General features: G+C 39.5%; 1 pseudogene across 1 annotated transcript in view; it reads right to left on the bottom strand.

Moving 5' to 3' along the window:
• LOC309617522 (large ribosomal subunit protein uL30 pseudogene) overlaps window positions 1–19,749 on the bottom strand; it is a 28,175-nt pseudogene extending 8,426 nt beyond the window's left edge. The window contains exon 1 of the transcript in view: window positions 1–19,749. This exon is cut by the window's left edge and continues 8,426 nt beyond it. The product of the transcript in view is annotated as a large ribosomal subunit protein uL30 pseudogene (transcript).

Raw genomic sequence — 19,749 nt, 5'->3', positions numbered from 1 at the left:
TTACTTGCTTGGCATGGTAAGCCTTGTTCTAAATGTTGACAAGGAGCTGCTGTATATATTCCCTAGGACTGACATTTCAGACAGTCACAAACCAGACTGACCATATTCACTCCCACCCCTCCAAAAAGTCCTTGTCATTTTTCTGTGTCACTGAAGGATCAAAATGACACAATATGGAATATTTTTTCCTTGGTCTCATGGAAGTCCTGTGCTCAACCAGTTGTCGAGTGCTGGTGGTGGAAATGTTCTTAGCCTTTTTGGGTGGTAGACACATGAGAATCTAATGGAAGCCATGGAAACAATAATCATATTCTGAGTATACCCTCTTGAAACATTGTTTTGTACATAATTCAGGAGCTATTCTGCTCTTTTAGAGACATTCCATTAAGACACTATTTTTATTGGTGTTTAAAATTAGTGAACTGGAGAAAGTATGTTGGCAAGGAATATGTTTGTGTTCCATATGCATATTTAAAAGTGGCTGAAACCTCAGTAGGAAGAAGGCCCTAGGAAGGCTGCTTTCTTCTTCAAAGGTTTAAATAATGAATTGGTGCTCTAGGTTGATGCTTTGGAAAGTTGAGTGGGTTATGGGTTGGCGATCATGGTATTGGCAATGCATACTTGCTGAATGGGGACCCACTTAATCTCAGCATCGAGAACTGCTTGTCTTCTCCTGCTCTGTTTTCATTTTGTGGACATTGGGGACTTCATACATGATTCAGTTTTCCCTTTTTGGCATTGTTGCAAGAAAGTCTTAGAAGCAAATTAGTGGTCTGTTCAGAACAAGTATATAAGACTCAGTGCCATTTTGCATTCATCCATTTCTGGGTCTATTATACCCCTTGTATTTTTCTTTCTTCCCCCTCCTTCCCAATTTCTCACTTAGGTTGCCTTGTGTTATTTTCTGTAGTTGTAAAGCAGGTATGAGTCTTTCTTAAGAATAAACAAGGATGTAAATAAATACAGAGATAAGTAAATAAATGCAATAGTCCTGGAAACAATGGCAGTTTGTCTCCTGTTTAATGAGACTCAGGGGTCAAGTTTCCCTGGTGCTCACCGGTGCATCTAGGGCTATGGTAAGAAACAAAACAGCCCACTGCCCAAAGCTGCTTGGAGTTGGCTCTGATGCAGTTGGGTGCATCTGGACATAGCATGTAAACACACACATAGCGTGGAAGGAGGAGGCTATGGAGACTCTATCTGTCTATGAGAGAAGTTTTTGACTTACTTCTGAGGCATGGAGGAGGAGGGGCTTCCGAAGGCACATGGACTTCCAGGATTCAGAAACTCAAGAGAACTCAAGTCTCAGTGTTTCCCTAACAGCCACTTTGGTATGAATAACAACCCCATTTGACTTGTGAAGTGGATATTTTTATAAAGCTGGTATTTCTTCATGTGATGACTTCTTAACCTGATAAGGCGGTGGCCCATATTTGCCTTTTCACACCCTACCTATAAGAACATTTTACAAACCAGTACAATGGAAACACCTTTTAAGTTCTTAAAAAAAATTTGTTCCAAGTCCTAACCACATAGATACTATGGCCACCTCATAATCAGTCAGGTACACGAGGAGGTAATTTCAGGGTGTCCTTCCAGGGAAGGCTTCTTTTTCCCCAGTGGTTTGACTTCTTGGCCCCTTTGTATTCCTTAATGAGGGACACAGTTGAAGGCCGAGGCTGCTTTTTTAGTGAGTGACTGTAGGCTGAGATTCTGAGGCGTGGTGATTCTTTGACCAGCAGGTACCATCTCACTGCACCTCAGCCTGGAGAACACCAACAGAAATACGTTATGTAATGTCTAAAGTAAACTTTAAAATATTTTGCATTCGTATGTATTTTGCTTTTTTTGAAGGCATTGAAAGCACAGTAAAATGATTACCATGTTGTTATGAATAGCATCTTGCTGAAGGAGGTGAATGGCACTTTTTTCGTGTGATTTGTGAAGTTAAGGGCCAAAGAGAGACACAGAACAATTAACCAGCAATGGATGTGGGCTAGAATAAAACTCCCCTATCTGTCACTCATAGCTCTGAGCAACAGCCCCTACTCTAGCGTCAGAAGTCCAGTTTAAGGGCCATTTATTTTAATGGGGAGAATATCAACCTTTAGAGACCAGAGTTCCCCAGCCTGCCGAGTGAATGAATATTCAGTCACTTCAGTGTGTGTTTGATGGTAGTTAGCAACACAAAGCAAGCCCAGGGCCCAAAGAATGTGTAGAGGAATGTTAATTCTAAGAGCGACCATAACTTGATTTTCTTGATTTCCTTGAGTTTAAAGTCTCAGCCACAATATTACATTACCAAGTTATTTGCATTTGAAATATAATACCTGGGGGAGGGGTGACATTTAATTAAATTATAGGCTGCAAGGAACCAGGCTGGTACCACGCTGTGTGGAAGGTGTCGGCTGTACCTTTTGAGCTTTTCCTGAAAGGGAACGGACTGGGAGGAGGAAACGCTGATGCTCCCCAAGAAGTGTAACACAGCTGAGCACGCGCAGTTGGCTGGTTTGGACTTAAAAATGCAGAGTGGAAAGTGCACATGGGAGAGTTCATGGAATGTGGAGAAGGGCAGGCTCCAGTCTCCACATTTTCTAAATTTCCTAAAGGAAGAGATAGAATGAGAATCCCTGGCCTTATCATAGCCACAGCCCAGCCTAGGTCAGCATCTTCCCCAGTGAGAAAGAAAACTGGTTCTTTTGTCTTCAGAGTCAATGTAGCTCAAGATAACTGGGGGACTGTGGTACCCTTGCTCCCACCCTCTTAAGAAGCCATGGTAATGATGAGGAAAGTCCACCAAGGGCCCCACCGCTCAGAGGTCCTTCCTTCTATGCCCTTAAGCCCCCATTCGCTGACTGGGTGTGTGTGAGGGGGAGCAACCAAGGTGTGTGCACAGAACTCTAGCCATCTTATCTCCTACAGCATCAGTTCTCAACCGGGGGAGATACTTTTCCCTCCCGGGGGACAATTTGCAATGCCTAGGAGCATTTGTGGTTATTATGACTGGGGAGGTGCTACTGGCATCTACTGGGTAGAGGCCCTGGCTGCTAAATATGCTGCTAAATAACCTGCAATGCGTGGGACAGCCCCTTACAACAGAGAATCATTTAGCTGGAAGAGTCAACTGTGCTGAAGTTGAGAAACCCTATTCTAACAGAAGATGAGATTATGAAAGAGTGGATTCTAGCTACTGAGTCGTCTGTCAAGATAGAAAATAATCTATAAAATGCCCTGACCCAGTGTGTCATTCAGGGTCCAACTAGGAAAGTGAGTACCACTTTGGTATTTAAAAGAAGCAATTTTTTTATGAAGGGTAGTTGATTTACAATGCTGTGTTCATTTTTGCTGTGCAGCAAGGTGATTCACTTCTACATATATATACACACACATTCTTTTTTAATATTATTTCCATTATGATTTATCACAGGATATCGAATATAGATCCCTGTGCTATACAGTAGGACCTTGTTGTTTATCCCTTCTATATATAATAGTTTGCATCTGCTAATCCCAAACCCCCAATCCTTCCCTCCCCCACCGGCCTTCCCCCTTGGCAACCACGAGTCTGTTCTTTATGTCTGTGTATCTGTTTCTGTTTTGTAGATATGTTTGTTTGTGTCATTTTAGATTCCACATATAAGTGATATATGGTATTTGTCTTTCTCTTTCTGACTTACTTCACTTTGTATGATAATCTCTAGTTTCATCCATGTTGCTGCAAATGGCATTATTTCATTCTTTTTTATGGCTGAGTAATATTCCATTATATACCACATCTTCTTTATCCATTCATCTGTCAATGGACATTTAGGTTTTTTCCATGTCTTGGCTATAGTGAATAGTGCTGCTATGAACATTGGGGTGCATGTGTCTTTTTGAATTATAGTTTTGTCTGGATATATGCCCAGGAGTGGGATTGCTGGATTATATGGAAACTCTATTTTTAGTTTTTTGAGGAACCTCCATGCTGTTTTCGATAGTGGTTGCACCAACTTACATTCCCACCAACAGTGTAGGAGGGTTCCAAAAGGAAGCAAATTTGATTCAGAGATTCAGTTGCGCAGGTGCTAGAGAGGCTGAGTCAAGGTAAAGATTAGCAACACCAGGAAGTCGCTACCATTTCTTGGCCAAGGGACAGGGAGATGTGCTGTTTGGGGATTATGGTAGTTAGAACCACGACAGGCCTGTCTGGTGGGAGCTAGAGCCAGAGAGATGAGGAAGCTTCTGGAGGTACAACCTGAGGAAGAGAGGGAGAAATACTCTGATTTTTCTTTCCTTCCATCATGGAATCTCCCACTAGTGCCTCCCATCAGCTGAGCCCTAGCAGGAAGCCAGCTGTCCTGGGAGCCTGGGAAACACAGATGCAAGAAAGAGGGGTGAATGACTTTGAGTGCAAACAGGTCCAAATGGGTCCATACAACAGTAAAGAGCCTGGTGAACTTTCCAGAACGCCAGAACCAACCATGGCATCTTTGAGCAAACATCCCAAGGGTTTTGCATTACAGCTGGTGCTGTTCACAAAACATCATCTTTCCTTCTGCCTTGGAACTTGAGGCTTAAAATAATTTTAAGATGCCCTTGAGAGAGAGAGAGAGATAACACCCACTTGTTTCTTTTTCATTCAGCAAACTTCAGGTGTTGAATGTCCTCATGACATGATGGAGAGTTTTGTGTCTCTGTGCAGACAGCAAAGTTCATTGGAAATCCACGTCAGTGTGCAGAGCACACACTGTTAATTTTACTGGATCTGTGGCAAATTCAATCCTTCATTGTCAGGCTTCAGCTCATTTTGGTGGCAGTGATCTTGCTTCTTGTTTCACTCAGATGTATCGTCTCCATGGGTCCTGCCTCTCTGGAATCAGGCTGAAAGGAGAAGGTTGTTGGGGAGCTAGAGAACCTGCTGTGATGAATTTTATTTTTCCTTACAGTGTGATTTTAAAAAACTAGCCAGAGTAAAGGAAATTAATTTGTTTCCTATTTGAACTGCCCAACAGGTCCCCAAACTCATGGGGATAAAAGTGATAAATTTTTAAGTGTCTCCTTTAAGAGAGTTCTCTAGATGCTTAATTATTTTTGCCCCACTTTTGATTATCTGCACTAATGGAGATGTGGAGGGCACAAATCAATAAAAATCCCTTGATAATCCACAAAACTCAATGTTGTCATTAGTTTTGACCTCCTCCCCCACCAAGCCTTTTATCAGAGCTACTAAAAAGTGCCTCTGCACCTCCCGGGTTCTCAGTATATTCAACTTGTTGACAGGCTGACTGATAAAATTGTCTGATTTGAGTTATATCTCTTTTTCTCTGCTCCTGCCCACTCTTTGGGGGAGGTGCTAATGAGCAGCCCAAGAACAAAACCACAGGAAAAAGAGACCATAGAAAAGCCAGGGTAACACACAAAATGATTAAATAGCTCCCATATCCGTGAAACTTTACTCTATAATGTCAGCTTTGTGGGATTGTTTTTCTCTTTTCCTAAAGTAAATTGAAATAACTCAAATGGACTAAATATATGTGGCCTGCATGGACCCTTTGAAGTTTTGAATAGCTTTTGTGTGGTATTCGTTTTCTGGGGAAAGATTTTTAATTATTAATCTTTTTATAAATTGCATTGATGTTACTCCTCATGCTGGTAAAATGCCCAGACATTTTCTTAAACACCTTTAAGGCAACTGAGAATTGGGGTGTTTGTCTTAATCCCCTTCAGGATGACTATAAAGAAGAAAGAACTTGAGGACCAGGTTAAATTGTTTTTCTTGTTTTGTTTTGTATTTGTCAAACAAATTTATCCATTATCCAAAATGGACTCATGGATACCACAGAAAAAAAACCAGAACACAGCTGGCTGCATCGCCATCTTCAGGCTCCTGCCCACCCTTCTTTTTATCCCCCATGGTGTAGGGATCTGGCAGAATTGACAATGAATAAAGCATACATTGCCACAAATACCAGATCTCTTAAAACTCCTAACTTACATTATTCTTTAAGATCTGCAGTAACACCACTGTTTGGGTCTAGTACCTACTCAAGATGACCACATGTCTTCCAATTTTGCCAGGATAACACCACTAAATGAATGGAGTGCCTGATAAAATGTGCAAAGGTGAAATGCAGTGACATGTTCTCATAAGGAGGAATGAATTGGCATCTGATTAGATCCCTGCAAGGGAGCCAGCGACCCCTCCCTCTGGGCTTTATTCTCCGTGGAGGAATGAACTTTCCTCTTTCCGAAGGAAAAAAGCAGTGCATTTTCTGGTTTTCCTTTCTGTGTTTCCTTCAGTCATTTTTATTTCAATTTGCCAGATATCATTTGAAAGCAATTTCATAAACATTGAAGTGGCTATGAAGTTCAGTGTTTGTATCTGGCAGGTGGCTTATAAAATTTAAGGAACTTCCTGGTTTTGAAGAATTGGGATGATGTGTCAAGGTTCAATCAGAGTAGCAAACCATCTTGAGTGATTAGAATGAGGGATTTATTATGGGGTTTAGACCTTACACAATTGTGGGGGCTGATAGATTGGTCCTTGTAGGCTCTTGCCTCAGCATCCAGTGTTGGAACTGAAGTTGCCATTGGTCAGTCTGACCAGCAGTTGGAAAAAAAAAAAAAGCTTGAAATGGACAGAAATGAGAGTGAACTAGAAACTCATGAGAATAACTGAATCCATGAGCAGAAACTGGTCAGAGACAGATAGGGATTCCACTTCCAATCTCAAAGAGACTTGGATGACTGGAAAGAGAAGATGGTACCCTTCACCAAGGAACTGTGCAGGCACTTGGCCAAGGACTGAGAAGTTGAAGGAGCAGATCCAGCAGGAGCTGGAGGAACTGTGGGTCCAAGCGCTGCTGCACATCACCTGGGTGAGCTAGTGGATCCCTGACAATGTATATGAGCTGTCATTTTGCCTGGTACCCAACCAGATGCACCAACGTTCAGAGCATTAAAAAAAAAGAAAATGCTGGACTTTGTTTCTGCCTTCCAAATATTGCACAAAATGTCATTTGTGGGTGATGCTAACTCACAACTCTACAGGGAAGGGGATGCTGGAAGGCAACCATAGTTCTTGCTTAGTTAAGGTGACACAGCACAAAGTCACTCAATGACATAACTCAAAAGGGAACGTCTCTGGGCACACAGAAATGTAATGGAGACCTCACACTCTGGAGAAGGCACCTTTCCAGGAACCGTATTTATTGGTAAATAGCAAAGTGTCACTGTTTAGTGACAGCACTTTTCAACTTTCAAAGTTGCATTTTTTTGTTTGAAACTTGTTACATTTAATTTACTAATCCTTGTAAGCCATGATACTTATACATGGAAAATTACTCTCTCTACAAATGCTGAAGTTTCTGATAATCTCAGAGAAACATTTTACTAACTGGAATATATCTTCAGGTTTTTTTCTCACACTGAAGTGTGTATATATTTCAACCAAAATATTTATACAGGTATTATCTTATTGCTTTAATTCAGGGAAACTTTTTGTGATAAAAAATTGGTAAGGTAAAACTCATCAAATTATCTGTCTTTTTGTAATTCTTCTGAATGTTTTGCCAAATTATAGGCTTTCTCAATTTCATTTTACATCACTAAAAACATAAACTTATATGATTTTTAAAGAAGCTCTCTACCAAAATATGCTTTGCACAGTTTGAGATATTCTAAAGCATGTTTATAGAATTTTAAAATAAAATCTTGCCCATTATTTGTGCTCTCATCATTTAATATGTTTAAATTTCCTTCATGCTTTTTTGGGAATAAATTTAATGTGTTCTTATGTACAAATTTTGTTTCCAGTAATTGTCATTCACTGAATTCTTCATGCTGTATTTTTTTGGTATTCATTTGTTGACTACTTGATTAAGGTTTTCTAAGTGATTTTGAACAAAATGCAACCAAAATTTAGAGGACTCATTTATTTAAAAAATTAATACCATTGTAGAACAAATAGGTCAGTTTTTTTTCAGTTTAAAAGCAGTCACTGTTTATTAACTGACCAGATTACAAAAATAATCATGGCAGATACCTTAGTTCATCCTTCTAATAAGCCTGTTGATCTAGTCTTCCCTGTTGCCAGCATCTCCACCTTCTACAAAATGGGTGGTCTTTTCTTCATTCCACCTCGTGGAGAAGACAATTTGAAGGGCCAGAAGAAGTTGTTTGCTTCTTTGAAACACTTTTCAACAGCATAGATCTGATGAATCAGATCCTCCATGCAGATGATGCCATAGTTACCAAGAGATCGAACAATCAACGCATCTGTCAGGGCAATTCGCTTCTAGTTGCTTTTGCCATAACCATGCTTGTAGATCGACTCATTTACTGACTTCAGGTTTGGGTACCCCCTGTAATGTATGGCTCCACAATTCTCAGCATGTTAATTGAAGCCTTGCTGAGCTTCACAAAGGTGCCACTGAAGGTCTGACAGAGGCAAAGAAGCTGCAACACCTTACAGACCTTTGGGCTCACACCATTGATACCTCTGATCCTGGTGACAAATGCCAGTTTGGGTTCCACGGGTACATTGAAGTTTCCAGCTTTTCTTGCCATCCTAGCCATTCGAATCTGAATTCTGTACATCTGCCGTATCCCTTGTGACAATGCTTAGCTTTTTCATAGATAAGCTTCCTCCTTGCCTTTCGAAGCATCTTTTGGGCAAACTTCTTTCTTAGGTGCTTGATCTTAAGCTCTGCAAAATTCTTTCGCTTTTCCTTAAGGGTGTCTGGCATAGCAGGAACCTTCTTTTTCTTCTCTTCTGCACCCTCCATGGTTCCAGCCAGAAAAGAAGCCAAATAGGTTGATTTTTAATGTAGTTCTTCAAAATTTCAAATCTAAAACCCAATTGATAAAAAAATAATAATAATAATGATGAGCAGCAAAGAAAAAAAAATCATACAGTCATGGTAACGTCTTTTTGAAAAGTTAATTTTACTTCAGCTTAGTCAAAAAATCTTTGTACTTTATTTAATGTATTTTGACTATATAAAATGTAAATTTTAGCATCTATTTCAACTAAAATCTCATATGAGTGAAATTAAAAAAAGAGTCATTTGATCTAAATGAAAAGTCATGGTTGATAGAGTGGTGTGCAATTGAACCTTCTATAGCTTTACATATTAAATCATAATTTTTTTGGTATAGTGTTCTTTGAATAACTACTAACTTTTTAAGTAGAAGACAATACTTCTTTAGCAGATTTATGTTTTTTGCTTTTCTTGTAGTCAGTGGTATCACTATGATCTCTCCATGGTGGATGGTAAATGTTAACACATATGTCATGCAAGTTATAAGCTCACATCAGCTTTTTAAACAGTAGAAATTCAGAATTTAAGTTTTCTTTAAATATGTATTTTTTGTGGCTTTGAGCTCACTGATGGCTAGAGTTTATTGCAAAATAAAAAAGTATTGTCAAATATTTACATAAATAAATAAATAAATGTGTTGTTGTAGGTTCTCACCATACACTGAAGGAGATAACCCAATAGTAAAAGCACGCAGACTACTCTTACAGGATCCATGACAGGACTGCTATAATTTTCTACTTTTCTTGCTGACCTCACCACCTTTGTACATCTTACAGGCATGGGCTATGGCATTTAAGAATCCAGCAAAGGGAGTAGTGACAAATATTTCTCTCACCACCATCATAAACCAGAGGAGTTAGATCTTCCTAAGTGCTTATTTTATCAGCAATTACTCTGCAAGTTGTCCTTGAAAGAGAGGAATGAATTGCCCCCCGGAAAGTGTCTAGGAAAGAGATATGGGCTAACAGTGGTCATCTCTCAGACTTAGCCATGTGCTAATGTGAGAATTCTATTACTACACATACATTTCATCCACAAGTAAACAATACCATGGCAGAAGTTGGAAGAACAAAGTGCAGATCTACTAGATCCATCTTGGATTATTTTTTAATGCAGTTGTGACTAATGATACTTCATTAATAAGAGAAAAATCTAAAACAAGTGCTAAAACAAATGGGACACCAGGATAACAGTAGTAACCTGGGATTGTCCTGGGCAAATCAGAATATATGGTCACCCTACTCAAAGGCAAAATGTTTGCTTGTGTGTTTATTTTATTTCTAATTTAAAGGACTTGATGTAGATTTTCTCAACTCTGATCTTCCTTGGTTGGTAAGGAGACCATTCCAAGGAAACACTAGGCCGCAGTGAAACCATAAGTAAATGTTGAAATTGTGAGTCAGCCTTCTTTGCCGTTTTTAGGAGAGTGGATCCCGTTTGGTCTGATATTATCAAACTTGAGATTATTCTGAATATTCTTAGTCTAGAAAGCTGTACATATTACTTACACTGACCTAATTGGTAGAGATGGTTATTAAATGGAAATAGTTTCATTCAGAGTTAGAATAATTTCTAAAATTACAGTGTTTGCAGCAAATAAAAAACATATCAAATCCTGAAAACCTCAGCTAGGGTTCACATTTTAAACAAATCAATAAGCATTTGAAACAGAAAAATGACTTTATTCTGCTACTTTATTTTACGAATTGTTATCTACTCAACATAGGCCCAGTTCTCTCTAGTGCATCAATCCAAAATGTGTATCTTTAACCCTTTAGGCCTCCTATGAAGAATGGCTTTTCTCTTGCAACTTACGCCTAAATGATTCCTTCTTAGAGGAACATAGTTTGGGTTAAAAACTCTTGTTTGGCTTTATTTTGAACATAATGCCCCATTTACATTTTCCTATTGTAGCCTGGTTATTTCAGAAACTTTCCTTGAGGAGTTTGGAGTAGCTTTTCTCCACTCTGAACATCATTGGTTTATGTGTATGAGCTGCTGTAAAGCGCAGTGATTGCCTAAAAACACTATAGTTACTTAAAAAAGATGACTTTGATTGTGTGTTTTTTGTTCCCATCACAATAACACTTTGCAGGTGATTATTAAATTAGAGATTTTCTTTGTTTTTCTAACAAAAAAAAAAACCCTTTTTTATGTCAGCACCAATTATGAGAGGTAATTTTTCACATTTTACAAAAGATTTTTCTGTCCTACCTCCACGCCCCTCCCCCAGATAAAGAAGGGCTTTGACATTCTATGACAGGGAGGGTTTTTTGCATACACAGTGCTTTTGACTTTTCTTTTAAAAAAATCTGTTGACTCTATTGAAATGTGACAGGACAATATTTAACCTGAATAGAGGCATGTTGACTCCTCTTATTAAAACTGACAGTTAAGGACGTTTCTCTCTTTATTCCTTCTGATACACGCAGACAAGTCTTCACTGCTAACTAGTATACAAAATCAAAAACAAAAAAATACAGAGCGAAGAGATGACTACCTTATAAACAATATATGAATGACAATTGCAAGTTTAATCTAGCAAAGAAACCTTTTTTTATCCTTTAAGAAAATTAAAGCCCTTTCAAATTAGCTTGATATATGAAGACAGACTGACATCATTAATTTTCAAATATTCACTCTTCTTTCCTAGCTGCCTTTCCTCTCAAAGATAGGCAATGTTCCGCTAAGCCCTGGACAGGACCACAGCGACACCTATGGAGAGAGTCCAGGGCCTCCATTGAGTCTTGTGTAGAGCTTGCAGCTTTGTGTCTTATTTCTTGGAATTCCTCTGCCTATTTTACTCTCATGGGACAAAAATGGTGGCCATGGAGGTTTGTCCCTGAGCTTCCTACTACCTGATGCTTGGTTTCTCTGTTTCAAAAAAAATACAGCTGGAAATATCAAGCTTTCAAAGTTCTTTCCATTTTGTTGGACCAATAAAGAGACTCATTAGCATGAATGAGGCTTAAGTTCCTTTGAGTTGTGCATCGAGTGGGCCTCTTGGGAAGAGCACAATTGGGAACCGGATGCCAACTTTCAGAGAGAGGCAGAAACCATATGGAATTTGGATGTCTTTGGGTACTTGCCCACTGTCCTTAGCTTCCAGGAGCCAAATCTCTTAAAAGCAACTGTTGGCTTTCTTATGCGTCATGCACTGGATATTTATGTGACATAAGTAAACTGTCCACTGAGACTCACACTTTTTTTTTTTTGGTAAGAGGGAGGGTATTACACAATTAATGATAGAGTCATTTTTGTTGTAATATAATTTGAGCTGTAGCAAAATCATGAATGGAACTGTGTGATAGTGCCAGCAAATTTACCTCTTATTCTCATTTCCTTGCTGAGCATTCTCTCCTCTGCATTTATCACCAGAGAAGGGTACTTTCAGTGGTCATCAAGGTTTTCAACATTTTGTTGTGGAGAGTCAGAAAAATAGCAATTTGTTCCATGGCAGCCTTCTCTGTTAGCCATGCAGAAGAATCAGTCTTCTGTGCATTGGTACTGATCTGTCCAGTTTAGTCTTGAGAAATTACCCTATTTCTATTTCTCCGGTTATCCTGAAAGGGGCCAGGTGAGACACTTGGTCAAGGCAGCCTGTAGATTATACTGTAGAAGCAATTCTAGATGTTTTTCTTTCTTGAGTAGAGGGACCCAACAGTACCTATGGTTAAAAAAAAAAAACTACCCTCAGATCTTCAGTCTAAAGGTGTCAAAAACACTTAAAATTTGTGTGTAAATTTCAGTTCCTATCCTTTGTGTTTGTCAAGATTGTGCCAAGTCTTTCATGATGTCTTAGTTGGGGTTACCCTACCCCAAACAGAAAATGGTCCCAGGTGTGCTGGAAGGGAGTGGGGGAAGGGAAGGCAGCCCATGAGGGATGTGGTAAAGTAGGTCAGTACTGTGGGCAACTGGAGCTTCATGCTATTGGGGGTCATCAGAGGCTACACAGACCATCCTTGATAATGAGACTGTTGAGGGACAAGAAAGCTCTTTATCTGTAACTTCCATCTCTTGTTATTTGAAGGTCATTACTGGGCATCAGTTTCTTAGCACTTCAGGCCTCTCTTCTGTCCTGAACCCACCACCTTGGCTAGAGAGAGCAGGAAGCTATGTGTATGGGAACTTTCTGCTGATTACCTCTGGGATGGCCTGAGGGGATCCAGAGAAAGCACCAGTAGCTTCTGGTACACATGGTTTACGTGGTTTAGAGAATTAAGTACAGTTGGAATCTGTGGGTGTTTGAGTGTATGTGTGTTGGGGGTAGGGAGGATTATTAGTTCTTCTTAGCCTTAAGGTAAAGTATGTATGTGTGTGTGATGGTGGGTATTACCACTGTGATACTCAAGCAGGGATACAGGGTTCTTGTTACATATAGAGTGAAGACTGTCACGAGCAGGAGGAAGGAGCTACAGATTCCCAAGTTCTCTGCTTGGCTATTTGAGCTCTAACTGAATATAAGAGGCAAAAAGAAGAGACACATTAATTAGACAACACGACTGCCAATAAATCACAAGAGTTATCATGTATGAGGTTGAATGGTGGGCCACATCAAGTTTTATTTTCTTTTTATTTCAGCTGTCATTAGCTCTAGAATGGTGCTCTCCTTAGAACTTCTTGCTAGTTCCATGCAGCTATTGAGATATGGCTAGTGTGACTATACTAGTTTGCTACGGCTGCTATAACAAAATACCTCAGACTGGGTGGCTTACACAACAGGAATTTATTTTCTCTCAGTTCTGAAGGCTATAAATCTGAGATCAAGGTGTTGGTAGGGTTGATTTCATTCCAAGTCCTCTCTCCTTGGCTTGCAAATAGCTGCCTTTTTGCTGTGTGTCCTCATATGGTCTTTTCTTTGTGCACACGCATCCCTGGTATATCTCTGTGTGTGTTAATTTCCTCTTCTTATAAGGACACCAGTTAGATGGAATTAAGACCCACCCTAAAGACCTCATTTTAACTTAATTACCTCTTTAAAGATCTCATCTCCAAATATAGTCACATTCTCAGATTTTGAGGGTTAGAACTTAAACATATGAACTGGGGGGACATAATTCTGTCCGTAATAGTGACTGGAGAGCTATAATTTCTAACTTTATCTAATTTTAAATAATTTAAATTTGAATAGCTACATGCTGCTAGTGGCTAATATAGGGCAGTACAGCTCTAGAAGGTTTACTTATTAGCTCTTCTACTGTGAATCCAGAAAAGTCTGTAGCAATGGGATTCTTCCTTGACCATCAAGGGGATGGTTCAACTGGAACACCAGACACTGTATTATGTCCTAGGGGTTTTCCACATTAGAGATTTCCATGATTCTTTGATAAACAGTGAAATCCAAGGCTGGAAGAGAGAGAAAAGCAGGTCCTAAGGTTGAAGGTCAAAAGTAGAGCTTACTAGCCACAGTCAGGGGCTGAAACCTAGAAACTGGATGGGAGCATAAGAAAATCTGGAATAAAGTGTAGAGGGTCCTGGACACTTGCTATGATTCTGATTATAAGTGGTCTCATCTTATTCTTGACTTGCCACGGTCCTTGACAACAGTCTCTAGGTCATATGCATTCTGTTTAGGGTACATACTGGGTTAATGTACGATTCAGTCATCCTTTCAAGAGGATTGTTTCTCTCTTCGTGAATCATCTAATCTGATACACCTCTTTTGTCCCGGTAGCCTCTGTGTACTGGGAAGAATTATGTCTTCTCAATGGCAGCCAACAGGAGAGGGTCCTCGGTACGTGTGCTATACTTAGGTCTCCTCTACGGCAAGGGTGGCCTGGGTGGGCTCCTCACATTCAGTGCTTGTGCCTACCGAAGTTCAGTTGGGTCTAGTTGGTCTGCTTTGGCCTCACCATTGCCTCTGGTCCCCTCCATGTGTGGTGTCTTCCGGTCTACCAGTTCTCTCACTAATTACTTGTCCACTCCTTTCAAGGCATCTGGTGCTCCTATATTGCCTGATACTCGCACAGGCTCTGAGAACTAGGGTGCTACCTCAAGTCCCATTGTTCTCAGCAGGGAGTGATTTTGCCCCTTCGATAGAGGACACTGGCAATGTCTGTAGATATTTTTGGTTGTCCCACTGGGGAGGTGGGCATGGATTGCCTGGCATCGTAGGTAGTGGCCAAGAATTCTGTTAAACATCCTATAATGCATAGGACAACTTTCACAACAAAGAAGTATTTGGCCTAAATTGCTGAGGTTGAAAAGTTCCTTCTAGTCCATCTTTTTAATTAATTAATAAATTAAAATTTAAAACAATTTTTTATTGGAGTAGAGTTGATTTACAATGTTGTGTTAGTTTCAGGTGTACAGTAAAGTGAATCAGTTATACATACGCATATATCCACTGTTTTTAATAAAGATTCTTTTCCCATATAGGTCATTACAGAGTATTAGTCCATCTTTTTAAATACCTCCTTCCACCATTTCTAAACAATGCTTTGGCAGTAACACTATGTGAAGTTTTCTATCACTCTTCACTCCCAATTTTTCTCAGGAGTTTTGACCCCAAAGGGGAATTCAAGGTACTTACATCTGATCTGTTACTCGCTTTCTCTTTGTCATCTGCGGCACTTACTCTCCTCTGTGGCTAATTGATTTGGGTGCCCCAGGCTTAGCTCCATCAAGGGGTGCTTTTACCTATCCACCCTTCCCCTGAAACAATGAAACACATTTATTTAATGGATGGTGAGAGGAATCCACCTAAGGGGAAAAAATTAAATAGTTTAATATTTTCAAAATATCATCCCCATTATGCTATGGCTAATGGAGCTACTGCAGAGTATTGGTGAGCATATGGTACAAGGGTGTGGCAGGCACTGAGAGGTATGGTGTCTGAGTGGGTGTCCTATTCTATAACCCCAATCACTCATGGTTTGAAGGGGGAGCTCGGTTTTATTCTCAGCACCACTGCCCATGCCTTCTTCTAAGTAGCTTAAATCATGTCCTGACCTTGTTCCTAAGAGCTGCTGGTTTGAGAGAATTAGAGAAGGGAATAAAGGGAGGGGCTTAGGTAGCTCCTCCGTGCTTCTCCATTCCCTTCTCTTACTCTGTGCTCCAAACCCATTCCCTGATCCCCCGGCCTCAACACGCACGTGTACAAGGCGGTAGCAACGCTGAGAAATGGTGCTGATAGGTGAATGATCCTGGCTTCCTTGGGGCTCCCTATTGCCACCTTGGCCCCTGTCCCACTGAGGACCGCAGTCAGCTTCAAACTTAGCACTTCCTGGGCCACACTGGGTACTTTCCTTTGTGATGCAGGAGAGCTGTTGGCCTGCAAGCCTGAGCACATGTCTCCTTTGCTGCTGCCTCTAGGAAACAGAGCCCTAGTGGCTGGGCTTGGCAAAGCACAGAGCATTTGAAATCAGTCTGGGCCAAAAATGCAGGTCTAGTTTTCTTTTTATATATAAAAGCTTTTTAAAAAAATCTTTAAATTTGTTCTTCAAGAAGAAATAAACCTTTATTAGACCCTGTGTATTGCTGTAAATTTGATTGACCAGATGTTTGTCAGATTTAATACACGCTGTTTAAAAAGTTGTTTTCTACATCTTGACTGAGGCTCTTTCTGGTGAGGAAGGAGCCGGTTTATAGGAAACAATGAAATAATTTTTTACACCTTACAGATGCTCTAATCCCATTACAGACTGAGGTGTTTAAAATTCTTGGTGTTTCTTGCTTTATTTTTATGGTATGAGTGATTGTGAAGGAGAAAGCCAAGGCAAGAAAATATTTAAATAAGGCATCCCCCCCAGGGGATGGTGGGGGCAGGGGTGGAGGGAGGAATACAAGGAATGTTTGAGAGTTATTTTTTGTATTTGATTTGCTTTCCGGCCATGGCTACTGGCTACAGCTGAAAGGCCACTGCTAGAATTTTGATCGGTGATGCCAAGCTCTTGGACCACAATCCAAGATGTTGCTATGTAGAAGAACTGGGGCTAGGTTTTCTCCAGTCCAACTAAACAGAATGTGGCTTCCATAATCCCCTAATGTCCTCTCTTGAAAACAGGCCATTAGTGTGTTTCCTAAAAGGGTAGCAGATTCAAATGCAAGATACAAGGACCAGGCAGATATCAAAAGTGGCCAAAGTGAGCCAGGCGGCTCTCTGCAGCAAACTGGGGCACTCCAAGCCCACCAAAGAAACAGTGAGTGCTCAACTACAGCATCTTGTGCTCTGTGGAACTGTGAGCCCAGTAAAGGGATGTTTATGAGAAATTTCCCAATTTTAAGTAAACAAAATTCACCTACAGGGTATACTCTGCCTAAGGACAATAGGTTTGTAAATCTTGTTCTGATAAAATGTGTATAAATAGAAATGCACCATTTAGAAATAATTAGTCCCCACATTTGAATTGTTAGAACTAGTAAAAGTGTTCTTAAGCTTTGGAAGCTGACACAGGAGTTGTCAGCCTTTTATTTTGCTCTGAAAGTATATTAAGCAGACACAGTTACTATTTACTATCACCAGCATGTTTCATAAAAGAAAGGACATTAATCCCCACCCCCACCCCCCAAAAGAGTAGGAAGGAAACCATCTCAGACTTAATAATAGCCTTTCAGATGAATAATTTTATTTCTATGAAAAAAATCATGAAATTATCCATTCTTTTCTAATTTTCTAGTGAACACTTCGTCACAGACCAGTGGTGATCTACAGACCATTGCCCAAACTATCCCACCTGTTAATACTACTGTCCCACCTATTCAACTACTTACACCACTGGAGTATTCTTGGGTTTTATCCAATGACCAATTAGGTCTATAATTATTTAAGTCACATAAAGGAGAAATATGTCTTTTTTATTACAAAATAATACAAAAAGAAGAAAATTACGATTGCCCCACTTCTACTTCTGTGAGATGACCACTGTAAAAATTTTGGTGTATACCTCTCTTATATTTTTTCTAATTGTATATTTGTTTGGAATCCTACTGTCTGTGTTGTGTCATAGTCTGTGTTTTCACTTCAGTAATACGTTGTGAACATTTTTCTTTACTCACTAATCAGCAACATTTTTTAATGGCTTAGTAGCATTATGTTTTGTGGCACAATTTAATGTTGATGGTTATACATTCATATTATCTCTCATTTTGAACTTTCCATAGAGCACTCGGAATGAATATCTTTATAGCTGTAGAACCTACCTTCTGAATATCTTATTTTGCTTGTTTTTCTTTTTGTACTTCCCTGGATCTCTAGTAAACTTCTTATACGTAAACACAAGTTCATTTCATCTGTATTCCCAGTCTAAACCATTTGTGAACTGTCCAGGGAATCAACAGTGGAAGATGATTTTGTGGCTAGTTGGGGCTATGTTCCTCATAATGGGTGCTATTAGATAATCAGTGTGAAGCAACATTGAGCCACTTTGGTAAAACGAGTGACAAGTTCTGGTCTCATCAGTGGAAGGGAGAACCATTTAACCATGTCATCTGGCTTCAGCGTTTAGCTTTACAACCACATAGGTGTCAGGCAGCCACGTGAGTATCCATGAGTTCGATACTGAGACAGTTGGAAATTCAAGAACCATATGATTCAACTGTTCTGCTTAGAAAGAGATGAGAAATGCCAAGCTCTCTTAATATCTGGTTGCATCTTCTCGTATTATTTGAACAGATTTAAAAACATTTTAAAATATACCCTTTCCAGAGAGAGATAGACTGTCCTTGCTTTAGATCCAGTTTGCACAGAAATGTTGCAAATCTTCTTTGTGAGTCATTCTTATCCAGGTTATTGGAGGCAATTTCATTAAATGTGTCATGGTTTATATCACCATTCAGAATCTGCTTACCACTTGGCTCACCTTTACAATTTAGTTTCTCCTTAGAAAAAAATGTACTTTTCTGGAGATTTGGGCATATCTGATTCTCATGTTATTGTATTTCATGGCATACTCTGCCTACTGCACTTTGAACTAACTTCTCTGAATGGGAGATGAGAGAAAAGAACCTGTGCATTTGAAAGAAGTTTAATTTTGCTGCCTACGAATCGGAGCCAAGTGTGAGAGGACTTCTTGGTTCATAAAGTCAAGCTTAATTTTAGGAAAATGGTGTTGGTGTCCCAGATAGCTTGAAACTGAATTATGACAGTTGGAACTTGTTTTATTCACTCTACATTTTTCATAAGTCCAATGAACAGTGCTCCAAGGCACGGTCAACCAACTGAATATGACATCATCGTCCTTGGTTTCTTTGAATCATTATCTCTGAGCAGAATGTGAATGCTACTTGTTTATTGTCTGTTGTTAAATTAGCATGTAAGTTCCATGAGGGCAGGGATCTCATTCATTTATTAACAGCTATAGGCTCAGTATCTATTTGAGCCCTAAGCATATGGGAAGTGTTTACTAGCTATTGAATGAGTAAATAAATGGATGAACCATCAAAATTGGGTAATTCACTAGTGGCATTATTCAAGGCTAGCTAGTAGTAATTTCTCTTGGCCCATGCACATTTTCCAGAATCAAATATTGTTCTCTTAGAGATTGGGTCTATGGCAGGAGAACCAAAGAGCGTCTCCTTGCATGCATCTTCAGGACCACTGAAAAAATACAGCCCTACTAACACACAGAGGTAACCCCTCTTTATATTTCTGTATGTGTAGTCTCCTACAGTTTTTTTCAATGCATAGGTATAGTCTTATAGACATCACAAAATTGTACAAATATAACTAGTGTATTTTCCTATGTCATTAGATGCTACTTTAAAAGCATGATTTTAAATAGCTATATGACATTTTATCATGTGAATGGACCAAATTTTATGTCACCATTATGTCTAACCACCGAAATGGACATTTAGATTATATATTATTTAGATTATATATTATTTTTCTCTCTCTTTTAAATAATATTGTGATTAAAATCTTCATACCTAACTTCTATACATAATATTCCGATGTTTAGGATTAATTCCCAAACACTGAAATTTGTGGTTAAAGAGTAGGAAT

The sequence above is a fragment of the Balaenoptera borealis genome, assembly GCF_965194805.1.
Source record: "Balaenoptera borealis genome assembly, chromosome: 19".
Classification (NCBI taxonomy): domain Eukaryota; kingdom Metazoa; phylum Chordata; class Mammalia; order Artiodactyla; family Balaenopteridae; genus Balaenoptera; species Balaenoptera borealis.
Note: the sequence above shows the minus strand (reverse complement) of the source record. Positions and strands in the feature narration are given on the sequence as shown.